Here is an 18,731-nt window from a genome sequence, read left to right on the forward strand (position 1 = left end):
TTTGGCCACTACTTTCTCTATGTTCTTTTCATTTGAGTTTTGAACTATGGTGTATGAGCTCTGTCCCGAGATTCTATTGTATTAGATGGTTTTTCATACAAGTGTATTAGACTTTCGCTTTGCAATTAAAAACATTGGTTATGTTTGAAAATCTTTTAAATCTTGCCGATTTCTATTATTTTGACTATGAAAGCTAAGTGGCTTATTGAGGCCTCTCGGGGTCTTGTATGTCATGTTACATCTAAGGGGTGCCCCTGGGTCGTGACAGTGAAGGTTCGAAAACAATGAGATGTCTTAGTATCCCTATCTTTTCTTTCTATGTTCGGGTCTAGCTTGAGGCCTTAGGCCCTCATGGTTCACATTTTAGAATTCTTGTGTTTTAGTCATTCCCATGTTTCCTCATGTATGCATGCTCATGAAAAATTTGATTTTTTGAAGATATGGTTTTGCTTTATTGATTGCTTCTTACTTTATTGATTGCTTCATAATTATGTGCATTTGAGTATGAGTTTCATATAGACCTTATGAAAAGATGTTTTAAACATGCTTTAGCTTGGAGTTGAAGTTTCCTCCTCGGATATGTGCATTTATGTGATTGCATTCATGTTGGGCTGCTAGGTCCAGTTCCTACCCACCTTATGATGTCTTCAATCTCATTCAAGGATGAATTTTTCCAAGGGGGAGATATTGTAACACCTCGGATTCTAAAAGAAGGAAAAATTTCAGTCACTAAAAATCTTGTGCCAGTTTCGATGGAACCACCGATGGTCCATAGGTTGGACCACAGACTATAGGTGGAACCGTGGTTGGCAAGTTCAAAAGTTTAGAAAATTCCCATTCCCAGTACTCTTTAACCGTTCACCAGGACGCTCTTTCATTAAATGCACTAGTCGTAGGTTGGTCTTGTAGATGAGTCGTAGACTTTGTAAAATTTTACGATCAAAATTTGGGACCCACGGATGAGGTGTAAGGTCCATAAGTGGACCCATGAACCGTACACGGGGTCCCATCGTTGAAGGTCCAAAAATTGTGGTCTTTGAACCCACCAACGGTCGAACAGGATGGTCCGTGGTATGACCTACTGACCGTAGGTCAGGCCATTAGTAAGGGTTCAACATTTATTTTAAACGGGCTTTTCAGTCTTTTCCCAATTATTTTAACTCAATACAATGTTGTTTCACCTTCTACCCTAGGCCCTATATAAACACTTATACCCCCCAAAATCACCCAATTCAATTCATTCTCCTAAATTCCCCTAAAGTTGATCAAGTTCATCCTCTCAAACATTTCTCTCTCTAAGGATGAAGAAGAAGTCTAGGCTTTCGAGATCAAATCTCCAAATCCTCCATTAATTTCAATATCTTGGCATCAATATATGATAGTCTTCATCTATAGATCTTTCCTCCATATGATTCTAAGTTCTCCAATTTTGTAAAGCTAGATTCCCAAATAAATTTAGGGTTTTATTCAATTATCATGGGTTCCTTTCAAAGTTCATCCAATTGATTCTTTTATGTCTTATTATGCATGAATCAGAGTAATTACATGTTTCTAAGTTGAATTACCATGAAACCATTCAATATCCATGATTTTTACTATGACCCATGAAACATGAATTTATGAACATATGCATGCCTTTTTTTATTAAATTGGTGTGAATGAATTTGAGGATGCTTGGACTTTGAAAATTAGGAATTATTGAAAAATGCATATTTTATGAAAGTAATGCTTATGACTCAAGTAAGCTTATAGATGAGGTATCTATATGTTCCATGAAGCTTGGCCACATGACATGAATGGCATATACATTTTCCCTTAATGCATTTCGGGCTACTTTCCTAAATTAGGTCCTGATAAGTATGGTATCCGTATATTCCATCAATGATCATAGATCACGCTTTCAAAACTATATCCATTAGTAATAGGGCATTTCTACCATGGAGTAAATGACTATGGGACTTAAAAGCTATTATGAAAAGATCATGGATTGTGAAAGGTTTTCTCACGCATGGTCTAAGGAGCTACACTATAATGTTTGTAGCTTGGATTGGTTGCTTACTTGTGCCTTTCCATGGATTATGAGACAAGCGGCGATTATCCATGTCCCATAATGATAAGACAAGTTAAGATTAATAATTATTCCATGGGATTTATGCTTAGAACCGAGTGGATAAGTGGACACTACCCATGTCCCATAACTATGTGCCACCATAGGATTATTGTCTTAGATAGACGATGATGGTCTTAAAATTTTAGCTAGTTCATGGTATATACCTTGGCAAGTAGGACACTCTTTTTTTTGTGTGGGAGGATTACACTAGATTCCATGTTATAGCTCACATTGTCTATGTTGGTTAATGGATACTTTCCACAATAATGAACAAAGGTTACTTTTAAATTATCTCATATGTGTTTTAAACATGATTTAACTTGCATTGACCATGATCACGATTTATGTTTTCTAACCCTTTTATCTTATGGTTTAATTTGGTCATTGCATGTCAGGAAAAATCTTTTTAGCATGATTACATAACTCTTATGTATTGCTATCATACTTGGTACAGTTTTTGTACTACCGCATACTCTTGCCTACATTATTTCACTAATGTAGGGTCTGGCGCTCTTATTCTGCATCCTCATGGTTAGTGGTCACCTGAGTAGCTTCTGAGTAGTTATGATTCCTCATGTTCTGAGAACCTAACCCTTTATTGCTTATTGTTTTTGCTTTCAGATGTTGTATGTTATGTATGGGTTACGTCTTAATCACTCTTGATGTAATAGATAGCTTTGAGATTATGTTAGACTTCCGCATTTTATTAAACTCAGTATGATATAAAACAATATTTTTGACCTCTTTCAGTGCTACTATCTTGTATGATTTATGCTAAGTCGCTTGTGTATGGCCTTTAAGGGTTTTATACGCCATATGACCTCTAGGGGGTACTTTGGGTCTTCACAAACTTGGTATGCAAAGCACAAGGTTTAGAAAGGTCCTGATGTCTCATAAGCCACGTTGAGTAGAGTCTTGTTCATTAGTGTGAAGCGCTCCACATTTATGAATAAGAGGCTATAAGATGTTCAGGAAATTCCACTTCTTTCATCTCTCTAAAATTCGTTTGATAGAGTTTAACTCTATAAGTCTCTCTCCTAATCCTTATTCTATGCTTTTTCAGAATATGCCTCCACGAAGGAATTTGGTGAGAAGAAATGTTCATGAAAATGTGAGGCAAGAGGTTCCCTAAGTGTCGATCAACCCTTTGGCCGATCAAGTGACTAATGATGAGTTTCAAGCCGTATTTCACGAATTGTCCCCAACTATGACGGCTCAAGAAAATAGAGAGGTTGTGGCTCTCATGAACCCAAGGGTGGGTACAATCACAACTAGAGTGAGGGACTTTACTAAGATGAATCCTCCGAAAATTCATTGGTCTAAAGTCAAAGAAGATCCTCAAGAGTTCATTGATGAGGTGTATCATGGAAGTGATGTCGGTTGAAAAGGCAGAATTGACCGCTTATCAACTTAAGGGTATTGCTCCAGTGTGATTCAACCAATGGAAGGAACAAAATGCGGTAGATGCGGGTCATCTCGATTGGGAGAAATTTAAGGTTTCTTTTCTTGGTAGGTTCTTTCCCCTCTAGATGAGGGAGGCAAAGGAATTTGAGTTCAATAACCTTCGTAAGGGGGATATGAGTGTGAATGGGTATGCTCTTAAATTCACGCAATTGTCTAAATATGCTCCAATTATGGTTGCCGATCCAAGTGCAAGGATGAGTAAATTTATGTCGTGTGCTTCTGACATATTGGTCAAAGAATGTCTAACTGCCATTCTTGTTAAGGAGATGGATGTATCCCATTTGATGGTTCATGCACACCAAATAGAAGAAGAGAATCTTAAATAGAAGACTAGGGATTCGAAGAGGGCAAGACGGGATAATGGTGATTTTTTGCATTCAAGGTCCGGTGGAGGAAATCGTTCTGAAGGTAAAGGTTCTAGTGAGCAAATGGTGTCCAAATGTAGGGAGTTTGGAAGAAGACACAAGGTTGAGTGTCTAGCCGGTTCAAATACATATTTTGGTTGTGGAAAGATGAATCATAGGATAAGAGATTGACATTCGTTTGCTAGGAATAAGGAAGATAATCATCGAAGGGATCAACCCTTCCCTTTCTTAGTTCCTAGTGCTTGTTTGGAACTAAATAGATTTTATCCCCTTTGAAGAGTCAGGGATTTTGGCTCATTTAGGGCTTATTATTCAATGATTTAGTGTCCTCAATGCATATTTTATGCTTATAGCTGATGTTAATATGTTGATGTGTAGCAATGAAGGTTCAAGAGTGAGGCAAGGACATTATGATGCAAAAAGAATGAAAAAGCTGAAAAAATTGAAGAGAAGCAGAGTTAGAACTCGTCAAAGCCACTCGGTGACTCGTTGAGTGGATATTCAGCTCGCCTAAAGTTCCAGCAAAATAACCCATGTACAACATCAACTTGGTGAGCAAATGGGCAAATTAACGACGCGCCAAAAGGATCGGTGATGGAAATCTAGCTTACTGAAAGTTCCAGAATAATTTGATGAAAGAGCCAAACCAAATAGCGAGAAGGGGAGCTACTCAGTGGATCGCTGAACTGGTCAGCAAGCCCTGCTTACTTCACAGAGTTGATTCCATGCTCAAATAAGTATAAATACAAATTTTGAAAGAAGAAAATGAGTTCACACATTGTTTGCCTCTGGGTTTTTGAGTTTTTACATTCTAGAACATTGTCCTTATATTTTGAGTAGATTTTTAGAGATTGTGATATTTTTAGCTTTAATTTCAGCATTTGGGAATTGCAGATCATTAGCAAATCAGATGGAAAACTTCGTTGGTAATGAATTGTTGTTTTTCACTATGCTTGGCTAAAACCCCTTTCCTTGGGGGATGTGGTTATGCAGTTGAATGCATTAATTAGCTAATGGGTGTTGTTAGTTACTGCTTTAAATGTTGTTTTGAAATGGCTTCAATTAATTGTTCATGTTTTAATTAAGGAATTGTAGTTGCAAATACAATTCTATCTTAGTTCTCTATGCTTGCTTGAGGAAGACGTAATAGAGTAGAATTATTAATTGATAATTGTATTGAATGCATCTTTAAGAATATAGCTTGAGAAAGTGGGTTTGATTGTGTCTTTACTAATCCAGCTTGAAAGAGTGGATTAATTAAGGAATTGGTTTGTTTGGTTGTGTTATCCTCGTTGAGGTTTGAAACAACTTACTTGAAACGCAACAGTTGATTGAAAAATGGCTATTTCACTCAAAACCTAGCTTACCCACTGAGATTCAACACCTTTGAGTAACTAGTAATCACCCATTACGTGAAATTAACATTCAACTTATCACACTCCTAAGGTATAATCTCTACTTGTTTACTTTCCGTGTTAGATGTCTTAAATTGGTTACCCAAATCCCCCCATTTGATATTAATCGTTGAAATTTGTGACTTGTTTTAATGTTGTGAAAGTGTCACCTCTATAAACAATTAGGAAGCATCTTTACTTCTTAATTGAATTCTTTAATGTATCACTTTCTGTGGGATCGATCGTAACTCTTAGTTGGGTTTATACTTGTTAGCGACCACCTACACTGAGAATTGGATGAAGTGTATTTGAGCGTTATCGAAAATGGCGCTGCTGCCACGGAGTGGTGTTTAGAATTCTTTTATTGAAGTATAGTTGTGAACTGATTTTGTTGTAGTTCAATTATCTTATTTGTGTTCTTATTGGCTGCTCTAAAATAGGTGAAGAGATAAGTGTAAATGGGACTAACGCCAGTTAACTTGGGAACAATGATGACATCAGGAATTTGCATGATGTCAATGAGGATTAGTTGGGAAGTGCGGGTGCTATTCAATTGCCTCTGATTGTGAGCAATGTGGTGTTTCATGTGATCAGCACACTGTTGTAGTTGTTGCAAATGAAGGGTCTCTTTGGAGGACTTGTTCATGAGGACCCTCGTGACCATATCCAAAACTTAGTGGATGTGTGTACATTATTCAAGAGTTATTCCGACTCTATTTTTTTCCTTCTTTCTAATAGGTGAAGCAACGAAGTGGTTGACCGAACTACCAAGGGACTCAATTACTTTTGGGAGGATCTCACCAAGGTATTTTATGAAAGGTTTTTCCCTCCTTCGAAGATGGTTAAGTTGAGGGATATTCAAAACTTCAAGCGAGTCGATGGAAAACCTATCCATGAGACATGGTGAAGGTTCCAAAAGTTGCTGCTCTAATGTACAACTCATGGGCTATCGAAAAATGTGTTATTGAAATATTTCTACTGGAGCCTTGACATGGTCAACAAAGGTATTGTTGACTAGCTCATTTGAGGTGGAATCATGAGACAACCGTTTGACATAGCATCAGCCCTCCTTAATGAGATGATGAAAATTAACCGTGCATGGTAAACAAGAGAAGATCAGATGTCTCCTTTGAATTTTGGGCAGACAAAGGAACAAATGAAAAGGAACCAAGAGCGAGATGAAAACATGGACAAAATGATAGCCTAAATGGACCTATTGATGAAATATGTCACGGGAAGTGGTTGCAAAGCAGTGAATGTGGTCGGTATTAATAGTGGTGTAAATCCTGATAAAGCACACTTTGAGGCCATGTACAATGAAGAAGTGTATTTCTTGAAAAACCAAGTGGTGGGGTTTAAGTTCGAACAAACCAAGGCCGGGCGGAAATCAAGGTTCTAATAGATATCGAGATGATGGTTGCAGAGATAGAGATCGTGAATGGTGTGACCATGGCAGAAATTGGAGAGATAGAGATGGGGACAAAGATCGCTATGTGCCTCCTTACGAACGTCAAAAGCCAAAAGAACCAAGGGATGATCCTAAAAATTTCCGCACCGAGGATATGCTTGCTCGTATTTTGAACAAAGTGGAAAGATCAGACAAGGTGCTAAAGGAAATGAAAGATGACGTCTCTTCTCTTAACCAAATGGTCACATCACACTCAGTATCCATTAAGAAGTCGGAAACACATATGGGCCAAATCTCGACTCATTCAAATTCAAGGCCAAAGGGGGGGGGGGGGGGCTCCCAAGTGATACATTGGTGAACCTAAAAAATGAGACATAATCCCATGGCCACATCGTGCAACAATATTAAATAAGGTTCTTCTTGGAAGGCAACCCAAGTTTTACTTTTTGTCATTTGAATAACGTTTGTTGGATGTGCAGGTTGAAAATTCAAAGTTTGGGAAAATAGGAAAATGCGCGAAGTCAGAACCCACTTGGCGCATCGCCAAGTAGTTTGGAGATCCTGATGTTGATCGTATTTTGGACCAACTAAATGGGTTGAATTCTGGTAACTTCGGCGGGCCAAAAGCTATTTGGCGTATCACCGAGTGGGTCGGTGACATTACTGAGGCTCACCGACTGAGGAGCGAACTGAAGGGTCAAAGACTTTCAACTATTTTAAATTCAAAACCTCCCCTTATTTTGAACTTTTCGACCCTTTCACTCTCACAATTGCATTTTAGATATTAGTTTTTACTTAATTTTTGTGTGAGTGTCATTGTGTGATTGGAATTAGTGGCATTACTCGCCTTTGCTTTTGCCTTATCGTCTCCATGTCTGCTTTTGAGGTTGGTGTCCCGAATTAGCATTAATCTCATGATGTGTTCTAATCATGCTAGTGAGTAGTTGTTGGATCTATTGTGTGTCCTTGTGTGTTGAATCGATTGTTGAATATTATTTGGTAATCGAGAATGTTAGATATTGTGTTTAGCCTAATTTAGTTTAAACTTCGTGTTTAAATTAATTAAATTAAGGTATTGCATGTTGGGCTTTGTGTGGGTGAAGTTTGAGTAACCCAAATTCCACAAACAAATTGAATTATCCCAATGATGGATCGGGTAACATCGTTCTTAAGGGAAAAGGCGTGTTAGGTCAAATCTAGGTAAATTAGGGGTAGCCTGAGTAACCCCGGGGTAGGTAATAGTATGGATCAGACTTGAATTGCGTAGAATGGGGATAAATTTGGTTATCGTAGGTTGTGTGTTCAGAATTGGGGTCAGGGTAAAAATCTGGCACGATTATCCATTTGGCGAGCTTAGTCAAGCTCGCCGAATGACTGGCGATTCGCCGACTGACTTCTCTCATCGCCTTTTTCCCTGAAATGTTGCTATTTTGTTCTGTAACTTTTGACAATACGCTTGTGCTCTCCAAGTTGACTCGGCGACTCGCTGAACAGCCTTAACATTGCCTTTTTTAAGCCTAATTTTTACTAAATTTTCTGTAACTTTTGGCGAGACCCATTTGTATCGCCGATTAGGTTCGGCGACTCGCCGAATCATCTGTTGTCTCGCTAATTTTTTCTAATTTATTGTTGTGTTGTTCTGTTAATTTCAGCGAACCGAATGACTTCGACGACTCACCTAGTTGGTTGGCGAGATTTTCTGTTGCTTTTTGAAATTTGTATTCACTAACCCTTTGCAACCAAATTTGTTCTTGTTTGTTTGTTTTGACAGATATGGCTAGACCAAAGGTTCAGTAAAGGCCCTCAACCTCGGAAAAGGAAAAAATAGGTAGTGATTGTTGTTGAGGTTGACCCTCCTCGACCTACTAGACCTCAACCTTCTAAAAAAAATGGTCCAGGAAAAGGAAAGCAATCAGTGGGGACCAGTTCGAGCAGCTCCAGCGACTCACCTAGTTGGTTGGCAAGCTTTTCTGCAGCTTTTTGAAATTTGTATTCACTAACTCTTTGCAACCAAATTTGTTCTTGTTTGTTTGTTTTGACAGATATGGCTAGACCAAAGATTCAGTAAAGGTCCTCAACCTCGAAAAAGGGAAAAATGGGTAGTGATTGTTATTGAGGTTGACCCTCCTCGACCTACTAGACCTCAACCTTCTTAAACAAGTGGTCTGGGAAAAGGAAAGTAACCAGTGGGGCCCAATTTGAGCAGCTCCAGTTCTAACAACATAGGTGTATATTCCACCCACCTCACCATATCTAGTTCTGAGAGTGAGAGTTATGAGGGGTCTAGGACTCCCGGTTTTGAGTTAGAGCCAGCAAACGTTCAGACATTACAACACAGAGGTGTTGTCCAAGTCATTGAATGATCCAGCACGACTCTCGACACCTCCACCACCTCCAGCACAGGAAACATAACAGACACTATAAGTTCCTCCATCCCAAGCACCTCTGCCACGCTCGATGAACAGACTGAAGGCAACAATTCTAGAGGAGAAGAGGTTGGCCACCGATGGGATAGTGGACATATATCCAACAGTGTGGGACACACTCCGATTCCACAAATTTGAGGAGTTCACAAAGCCCCGGGGTCCGTAGGTGCCTACGTGGGTCAAAGAGTTCCACGAGATCTATGCACGGTTTCTCCCGAAAGGGAAGAAGAAAGCTAGATCAGCAACACTATTAGAGTTTGTTGAGGTTCGTGGGAAGAAAGTCAAATGCAACGAGACATACATAAATGAGTTGCTTGCTTGCACAGTTCAGATAGTCCATATGTTGACTAATCAGCTCAAGACCAAGTCATTAGACGACTTGAAAGGGTTGTTGGCTCCATTGCTTTCTGATGCTTCTGTAACACCCTGTATTACGCATAAGCTAGTTCTATTCATATGATACTTGACATAGACTTATCGTATAGGTCAGGGACCATGTTTCTTATATGATTAATATTTATTTAAACTAGCTTGGAAGGTGATGCGATGCCTTGCACGTTTCAACATGTATACTCCAAGTTTACTCCAATGGAAGTATTTAAACTCGAGACAGTAAGGTGGTAATTGAGTTTAAAGTTAAAATCTAAGTGCTAAGCTAAGGCAAAAGATATTGATATTTAGAGAATGGGTTAAACTAAATGAGTTGCTTGATTGACCTAACTAAGCTAGTAGGTGACAACTAGGTACATTACCTACATAGACTTATTGACAAGCTTAAATGACCAAGTAGGTGCATCACCTACTAAGATTATTTTGAACATATTAGGCCAAGTACACTACTACCTACTTGCATGAATTTTGGCCCAACTTGAGTAGAAGTATTAAGGGATAAAATGGATCAGATTTAGGCTTATGTTAATGGACTCACTTGAGGCCCAAACTAAGTTAAAAATGAAAATGAAATTAAAAACCAGCAGTCGAATCTTCCAAGGCCCAATGTAAGTTAAGCCCAACTAAGGAAAAGGGCAAGTAGGTGAATCACCTACTTTGACCTTTTGAGCAGCTTGATGTACATAAGTAGGTGCATCACCTACTTGACCATTTAAAGTGACACGAGTTTTCACGAATGGGGCCATTGAAGTTGAAGGTAAGGAAGGTCCAGCCTTCAAGGTGAATGGGCAACGCTTGAAGTTATATTTTGGAGAATGCCATGATATTTCAGTGATCAAAGTTAAGTATTTAGAAGATTCTTGAAAGCATTTCCACGTCGTGCCACGAGGTTAAATAAGGCGCTTCTTGGGAGGCAACCCAAACATTAGTGGTTTTGAATAATGTGTGTTGAATGTGCATGTATGGGTGATTCTGCGTTGCCAGGACTATTTCGGTGAACCGCCGAGTGGATTTGGTGATCTCGACTTTGCTCGCTTTTGTGGCATCAAAAGTGAGTTGAGATGCTGGAATATTTGGCGATATATCCAGACCACTCGGTAATGTTTCACGCACACTGGGCGATGCACCGATGATGTTTGGCATACCTGATCTCGATCGCCCTTCTGCCATGATTGGATCGGTAGTAGTCTGAATATTTCGGCGAGTTGCACGCAGTTCGGCGGTTTGCCGATTGGTTTGACGGCCTCCGCAACCTTTCGCCAGATGGCCACCTAGTAAACATTCCTTCTAAACCTACTCTGATTCGTTTAGTGCCAATGCCTCTCATTTTTATTTTATTTTTATTGTCTTTTGTTTATTTGGTATTGTGTTTGTTCTTTAAATACATTGAGGACAATGTTGGTTGCCTTTGGTGGGGTGGTGTCTTGTTGTTCTCTTGCATTTTCAAGTGTCGGTTATGTTCAATACCAATGAATTGAATAGTGCTCTTAATTGAACGACATGAATGTACGGCTACGATGAGGCAAACGAAGTTATATAGACAATATGTGAACTTTGAGCATCTTGTTGTGACTAGCCGATTGTCGATGAAGTCTCTTGTGATGAACGTTGCACGCTAGCTAGAAAGTGTGGAGTCTTGTTTGATAATTGTATCAATTCCTTGTGTGGTGAGGCTAACTTTAACATGTGCTTGATGACACCTAGAATTTTGTCAGTTAGTTTGGTCGATTGAGTGAAGCAAGCAATTGAAATGATCTTAGGTAACATATCTCTTTGTTACCATCCTTGTGAGAAGTGTGAATCTTGTTTTGGCACCCTTTGAGCCTACCCTTTTCTTGGAAGAAACTTGAACAACTTTGACCTATTTACCTCTCCCCACAACCTTCATGAAGTTTTTGGTTTGTTTGAATAGCCAACTTAGGCAAAAAGCCTAAGTTGAGGGTGTGGTGAAAAAGAAGGAAAGTCAAGAAGTGTGAAGAATTCCTCCTTCGTGAAATAAAGTAGTGAAAATTGCAAACTTTAACATTGTGCTTGATGACACCTAGAATTTTGTCAGTTAGTTTGGTCGATTGAGTGAAGCAAGCAATTGAAATGATCTTAGGCAACATACTTTTTTGTGACCATCCTTGTGAGAAGTGTGAATCTTGTTTTGGCACCCTTTGAGCCTACCCTTTTCTTGGAAGAAACTTGAACAACTTTGACCTCTTTACCCCTTCACCCATAATCTTCATGAAGTTTTTGGTTTGTTTGAATAGCCAACTTAGGCCAAAAGCCTAAGTTGAGGGTGTGGTGAAAAAAAAGGAAAGTCAAGAAGTGTGAAGAATTCCTCCTTCGTGAAATAAAGTAGTGAAAATTGCAAAAGAAATGGGGTATCCGGTGGTTAATACGAAGTTGAATAATGGGATGGACTATGAGCATGTTTGAAATGTTAAAGAAAGGGAGGAAATTGATGTTCAGGACATACTTCAGGAAGGTAGAAGCCACTAAGCCTAAATGACCATACCTTTACACTCAGCCCTGTTACAAGCCTTGAAAAAGCCTTTGTGATCTTGAGTGAGCTGAAATGACTTTTGATTGGAAAATAAGGGCAAACCTACGGGTGAAGTCATGCATGTGTTCATATTTGTGAGGTGAGAGTTGTATGTGATTCCGGAACTTTAAATTGTTGAGAAATTTTGTGTGAATATGGAACCCTCTTGGTTGTGAGGGCATTTGAATACTTTTGTTGAGCTTGAACTTGCATTTGAAGCAAGCATTGTGAGCTTGAGTACGCTTGATGATGGGAAGTCACAATTTGAAACATTGAGTGCACAATTGATCATTGTATGAGTAGTTGAACCTGGTTGTGTGCATTTATGTTGAGTCTTATGCAACACTGCTTGTAGACATCCTTGTTGAACTGATTGATCTTAAGGTTACTTGAGGACAAGAAAAATTTTAAGTTGGGGGTGTTGATGAGTCCGAGATTTCAACTCATTTAGGGCTTTGTTTTGATAGTATAAGTATCCTTATATGCCTAATTTATGCTCTAAACTGGTGTTAAAGTATTGATTTGCAGCATTGGAGGTTAAGGAGCACACAAGCTGAAGAGGTGAAGAAAAGCAACCCTGATGATCACCAAGACCACTCGGCGAACCGCCGAGTGGATCTTTAGCCCGCCCAATTTTACAGTACACCACTTCTAAGGTGAGAGAATTTGGGCGATCAATGTTCCTTATTGGCGAATCGCCGGAAGGATCGGTGAAGAGAGACTATGTCCACTGAAGAGTACAAGACTATCAGTGAAGCTACAAGCAGAACGAAGATAAAAAGGAACGAAGGGCGGATCACCTAACCCATTGGCAATCCCGACATAAACCGCCGAAAGTTAGAGTGTGAAATGGATGAAAACATGAGCTAAAAGGGAGATGGACAAGAGTGATTGGTGAATCGCCAACTGGTCGGCGAAGGCCGACTTAATCCATCGATTTACCCCGAAGGCCAAATTTTGCAAGAGTATAAATTGATTATTTGAAAAGAGAAAAGGCATCCAAACATTGGGAAAACTAAATCTCAGAACGAAAACACTGTTCTTGTTGGTGTTTGAAGCAATTTCCAAGTAGATTTCGAGTTAGGTGTTGTAATTGAAGGAAGATTTATTCATTTTTAGATTTCGGAAATTAATACCCAGCTATGGTGCATGTAATAGGTATTGAATTTATGCTTTTTATGATGACTAGCTAAAACCCCATTCTTGGGGGTTTGACCATGTGATTAATTGCTTAATTTAGTTGATTGGGTATTAGAAATTATTGATTGTATTGCTAATTTATAGTGGGTCTGATTTATTACTGTTGTTAAATTGTTGTGTTGAGTGTTTATTTCAATGAGGTTTAGTGTTTTATGGTTGCTTGAGAGAGAGGTGTAAAACCAAGGTAATAAATTAGCATTCCTAGTGATTGGGCTATTGTGGGTTCAACTCGAGAGAGTGAATCCTAAGCCTGCTCTACCTATCTAGCTCGAGAGAGTAGATGAAATGAGGTTGTGGGCTGGTTTTCATGTTTAGCCTGTTGAGGTTCAAAAGAACTCAATTGAAGCAAGGTAGTTGTTTGAGAGAAATTTATCTCATCTAAGGTCTATCCTACCCATGAAGATTTAGTAACTCTTAGTAATCACCTAGCACCCATTTAGCGAAAATTGGCAATTGGTCGGTCTTTCCTCCAATTACCTCTTACTCATTTGATTACTCTTGTTGATTGTTATTGCTGTGATTGTTGACTGATATAAAACCCCACCTGACATTTATGTCAACCCTTTTGATTTAATTAAGAGTTTCTAATAATTTCCAGTCCTACAACCATTCAAATCGCAGTTATAACTTCATAATTGAATTCAATCTTGTACTTCTCCCTGTGGGATCGACCCCAACTCACTTGTTGGTGTAACACTCCAAGAACTAGTAGGCTAAACTAGAGCTTAACGTGAGGGTTAGAGTTGTAAACGTACCTCCCTGTACCTAAAACTATAGGGCTTCATGTTAGAACGTCAAGGTATGACCCCCAAAGACCAACCATGGGTCCTTGAGGAAGACCCTTAGAAGCTGCCTGGGCAGTGACCAACGGAGGGCACTCACGCCTCATGGGTCAGACTATGCTCGTGGGTGAGAGGTCGTGGGTCAAGGCCCTGAAAACCAAGTCTCTGAACCTAGACCACGCTTCACCAGAACGGGCCGTAGGTCTAACCATGGCCCGTCAGTGAGGAGTCGTGGGTCAGGGTCCCAGAAATAGGCTACAGACACCCACCCACGGTTCACTAGCACACCACATGGGTCCATCCACGGACCGTGGTCGTGGGGTCATGGGTGGTCACCTGTAGACTATTTTGAGGAATTAGTTAGGGGCACTTTGGGGTTTTGCCGGTTTTTATTAATATTAAGTGACGTAGTTTTATACTAATTTAGACTAACTATATATTGATTTAAGACCCCTAAATTTAGTCATCTTCCTCATTATTCCGAAATCCCAACTCAAAACATACTCTTCACAAAAAATTCTCTCTCTAGAACTTCAAGTAAGAAGAATGTCACGCGCCTTTTTCGAACGGCGAAGAGGGTTTTTCCAATTAAAGTGACGTTATTGATTAGGGATAATTTTATTTTTTCAGAATTGCCACTTAAAATTGAGTTATGGGGTTCCAAGTTACCTTTTTTTAAATCCCTAATCAAAAGGGAATGACTCTTTATTTTGGTCTGTGAACTAGAAATTCAGGTAAGAAATTATGTTGACTGAGGGGAAGGTGTTAGGCATCCCTCGAGTCCCGCGGTTCTAGCACGACTGCTTTTATTGACTTATACTTGACTTAACTTATTTTTTTGGATATATTACTACAGGCCATGATTTTCTCACATTTTTTTACTGATGAACTTTTGTAGGTCTCAACCTAGATGCGTAACTGCATTCTTGGTCTTGACATTTAGAGGCATAACTGTCTTCTTTGCATCACACCTAATAATTTTATCTATAAGTGTTCTTATTTTGAATTAATGAAAGTTATTATATTTTTGGACAAGGTGCGTCACCACATCCTTGAGAATTTTTTTCAATGTCTCAAAAATGATGCGCAACCGCATTCTTAATCGGAAACAAATATGTTTACAAATATTTTTAATGTGCATAAAACTCATCTAGTATTAAAAGTATTTACTCTTATTTTTTGTGAATTCTAGACAACTAATCTTCTCATTTCATTATTATATTAATTGATGATACTTTTAATTAAATTAATCCTCATATCAAATGATTAAACTAATCCAAAATGGAGTAAACTCGAGCTTAACAACATAACCCATTTTTAGTTTATTTGGGTAATGGCCTATTTATAAAAAAAATATACATAAATTAGAACATTAAATTGAAATCAACATTAAGCTACAACAAAGTCATAAAAACAATGGCTTAGGCACAACAAACTTGAATAACAACAAAATAAATTCATACATAATAATGGGATTTTATTCATCTTTTGAAGATTTGCACTAAGTAATAATATAAATATGTAACTCAAGATTGCGAGCAGTTTATTTTAGCTCTCAAAATAAACTAAAGATGTCAATACTCATTTCAATCAAATTATGAAGGAAACAAAACTATAAAAAAACTTATCTCATAATTACATCAACTTCCATAAATAAATTAAAGAGATAAGGTAAATTTGAACCTCAAATGAAGAAAATAAGTACCGAAAGATTTGACCGAAGCTCGATTGAAACACCCACAAATCTTTTGTTGTTGTGCGTGGGTATTGGAGTAATCTAGTATGGATTGTGTTTTTCTGTGTGTCGTGTATGTTGGGTCTCTTTTTCTTTTCTGTAGTCGTCTTTTTGTGTGTCTGTATGTATGTTAGTTGTGGTTTTTCTGTGTGTAGGTTGTGTACATATATGTATATGTATTGTAGTGTGTATGTTTGTACGGGTTAGGGTAGTTGTTTTTTTTTCTTGTTTGCTGATTGTTACTCGTGTGGGTGTGTTGTGTAGAGTAGTGTGGCTTATTGTTGTTATAGGTGTAGTAGTGGTGTAGGTGGGTAGTGTGAAGTGGAATTAGGGTAATGGGAGAGGGTAATGGGTAGTGGTGAGGATAATGGGTAATTTTTTATAAATTAAATATATACAAAATTATAATAATAAAATATTAATTGTTTTGAACTAATTAAAAATACTAAATCGCTAATTAAAAAATATAATTAAAAACAGTAGTTTATTTATTACATCTAATTTAAAAGAAAATATAATTTTTTGTAACTTTTCATTTCTTTTTTTAAACAATTAAAAATAAAACTTACCTTAAAAAGTGATTCTATTTTTGTTGTTTTGAAATCTTTTAAAATAAACTTAATAAAAATATGATAAAAATCAAAATATTTAATTTAGATTTATAAAAATATTTAAGCTATAAAAATGGTGTAAAATTTTAGGTTTGGTAAAAAATTATGTGTCTACAGTTTACCCCTCTTCGACTGGAAACACGAAGCGTTTTCAAACAAAGAAGTAGACAACGTGACAAGTTTTGACCGGACTTGTATTTGAAGGAAAAATCTGTGTGACCGAGTCTTGATTTTGGACATCCTACATATCCCGGGTTATAAGGGAATCATGTCACATGTAGTTCAAGGAGATGAGGTGATGAGTTTGAAGTTAAGGGAGGTTTCATTGAGGTTCCAAGTCGCGGTTCCTATCCTTACAAAAAAATTAATGAAAGTTAATAGTCAAAAGGAAAATAAAAGTACAAGCTCCTATCTATACAACTCCTCTTGAGTCTTCCCTTGTGTCTTGACTTTCAGATATCACCTTGATTTTTGGGTGAATATCTTGATCTTGAATTGGATTGAGGCTTAACTTGCCGCTTAGAGTGAGCTTTTGACACTCTTCAAAAATGAAAATTTGAATATGTTCTTGAATAACTACATGTTTTCTTGATCAGAAGCTGAATAGAAATAGATGTCAGGAAGTCAGGCTGCTACATGCATTGAAGAAGTTGGTTCTGGCTATCATGGGGATTGATCATTCTAAAAAAACTTGAAACTTTATTCTTGAATTTCAAATCCATGTTTTGTTTGAAGAAACCTGAAAACCATCACAAACAAAAGAAATAAACAAAAAAAATTCCCAGTTTTCACTGAAAAATTTTGTGAGTTATTAGTAAATTAAAATAAATAAATAAAATAATAAACTCAGACAAGGAAGTGCTTATCCTAGGAGAAAAATTAACGGTCTCAGACAAGGAAGTGCTTATCCTAGGAGAAAGTAACCAAATCCCATTATGTAGGAGTGTCCTACTAATCCCATTGTCCAGAAGGGTCTTGCTAATCTAAATCTCATTGTTTAGGTCCTGCTACGCTAATTCTCATTGTTTAAGAGGGTCTTGTTACAGTAATTCCCATTGTTTAGTAGGGTCCTGCTACACTAATTCTCATTGTTTAGGAGGGTCCTACTACACTAATCCCATTATTTAAGAGGATCCTGCTACTCCACTTCCCATTGTTTAGGAGGGTCCTGCTACTCTAATTCTCATTGTTTATGAGGGTCCTGCTACGCTAATTCTCATTGTTTACGAGGGTCCTGCAACGCTAATTCTCATTATTTAGGAGGGTCCTACTACTCTACTTCCCATTGTTTAGGAGGGTCCTGTTACACTAATTCTCATTGTATAGGAGGGTCCTGCTACTCTAATTCTCATTATTTAGGAGGGTCCTGCTACACTAATTCCCATTCTTTAGGAGGGTCCTGCTACACTAATTCCCATTGGTTAGGAGGGTCCTGCTACTTTAATTCCCATTGTTGAGGAGGGTCTTGCTACTCTAATTCCCATTGTTTAGGAGGGTCCTACTATGCTAATTCTCATTGTTTAGGAGGGTCCTTACTCTAAATCCCATTGTTTAGGAGGGTCCTGCTACGCTAATTCCCATTGTTTAGGAGGGTCCTACTATGCTAATTCTCATTGTTTAGGAGGGTCCTACTACGCTAGTTCTCATTGTTTAGGAGGGTTCTGCTACTCTAATTCCCATTGTTTAGGAGGGTCCTGCTACGCTAATTCCCATTGTTTATGAGGGTCCTGCTACTCTAATTCTCATTTTTTAAGAGGGTCCTGCTACTCTACTTCTCATTGTTTAGGAGGATCATGCTATTCTAATTCCCATTGTTTAGGAAGGTCCTGCTACTCTAATTCTCATTGTTTAGGAGGGTCCTGCTACACTAATTCCCTTTGTTTTAGGAGGGTCATGCTATACTAATTTCCATTGTTTAGGAGGGTCCAACTACTTTAATTCTCATTGTTTAGGAGGGTCGTGTTACACTAATTCCAATTGTTTAGAAGGGTCCTGTTACTCTAATTTCCGTTATTTAGGAGGGTCCTGCTACACTAATTTCCATTGTTTAGGAGGGTCCAGCTACACTAATTCTCATCGTCCAGGAGGTCCTGCTACATCCCATTGTCCAGGAGGTCCTACTACATCCCATTGTGCAGGAGGGTCTTGTTATACTAATTCCCATTGTCCAGGAAGGTCCTATTATACTACGTCCCATTATTCAGGTGGGTCCTTCCTATACCACGTCCCATTATTCAGGAGGGTCCTTGCTATACTATGTCCCATTATTTATGAGGGTCCTTGCTATACTACTTCCCATTATTCAGGAGGGTCCTT

This window comes from Solanum tuberosum, unplaced genomic scaffold (assembly GCF_000226075.1).
Source record: "Solanum tuberosum cultivar DM 1-3 516 R44 unplaced genomic scaffold, SolTub_3.0 scf00074, whole genome shotgun sequence".
Lineage (NCBI taxonomy): Eukaryota > Viridiplantae > Streptophyta > Magnoliopsida > Solanales > Solanaceae > Solanum > Solanum tuberosum.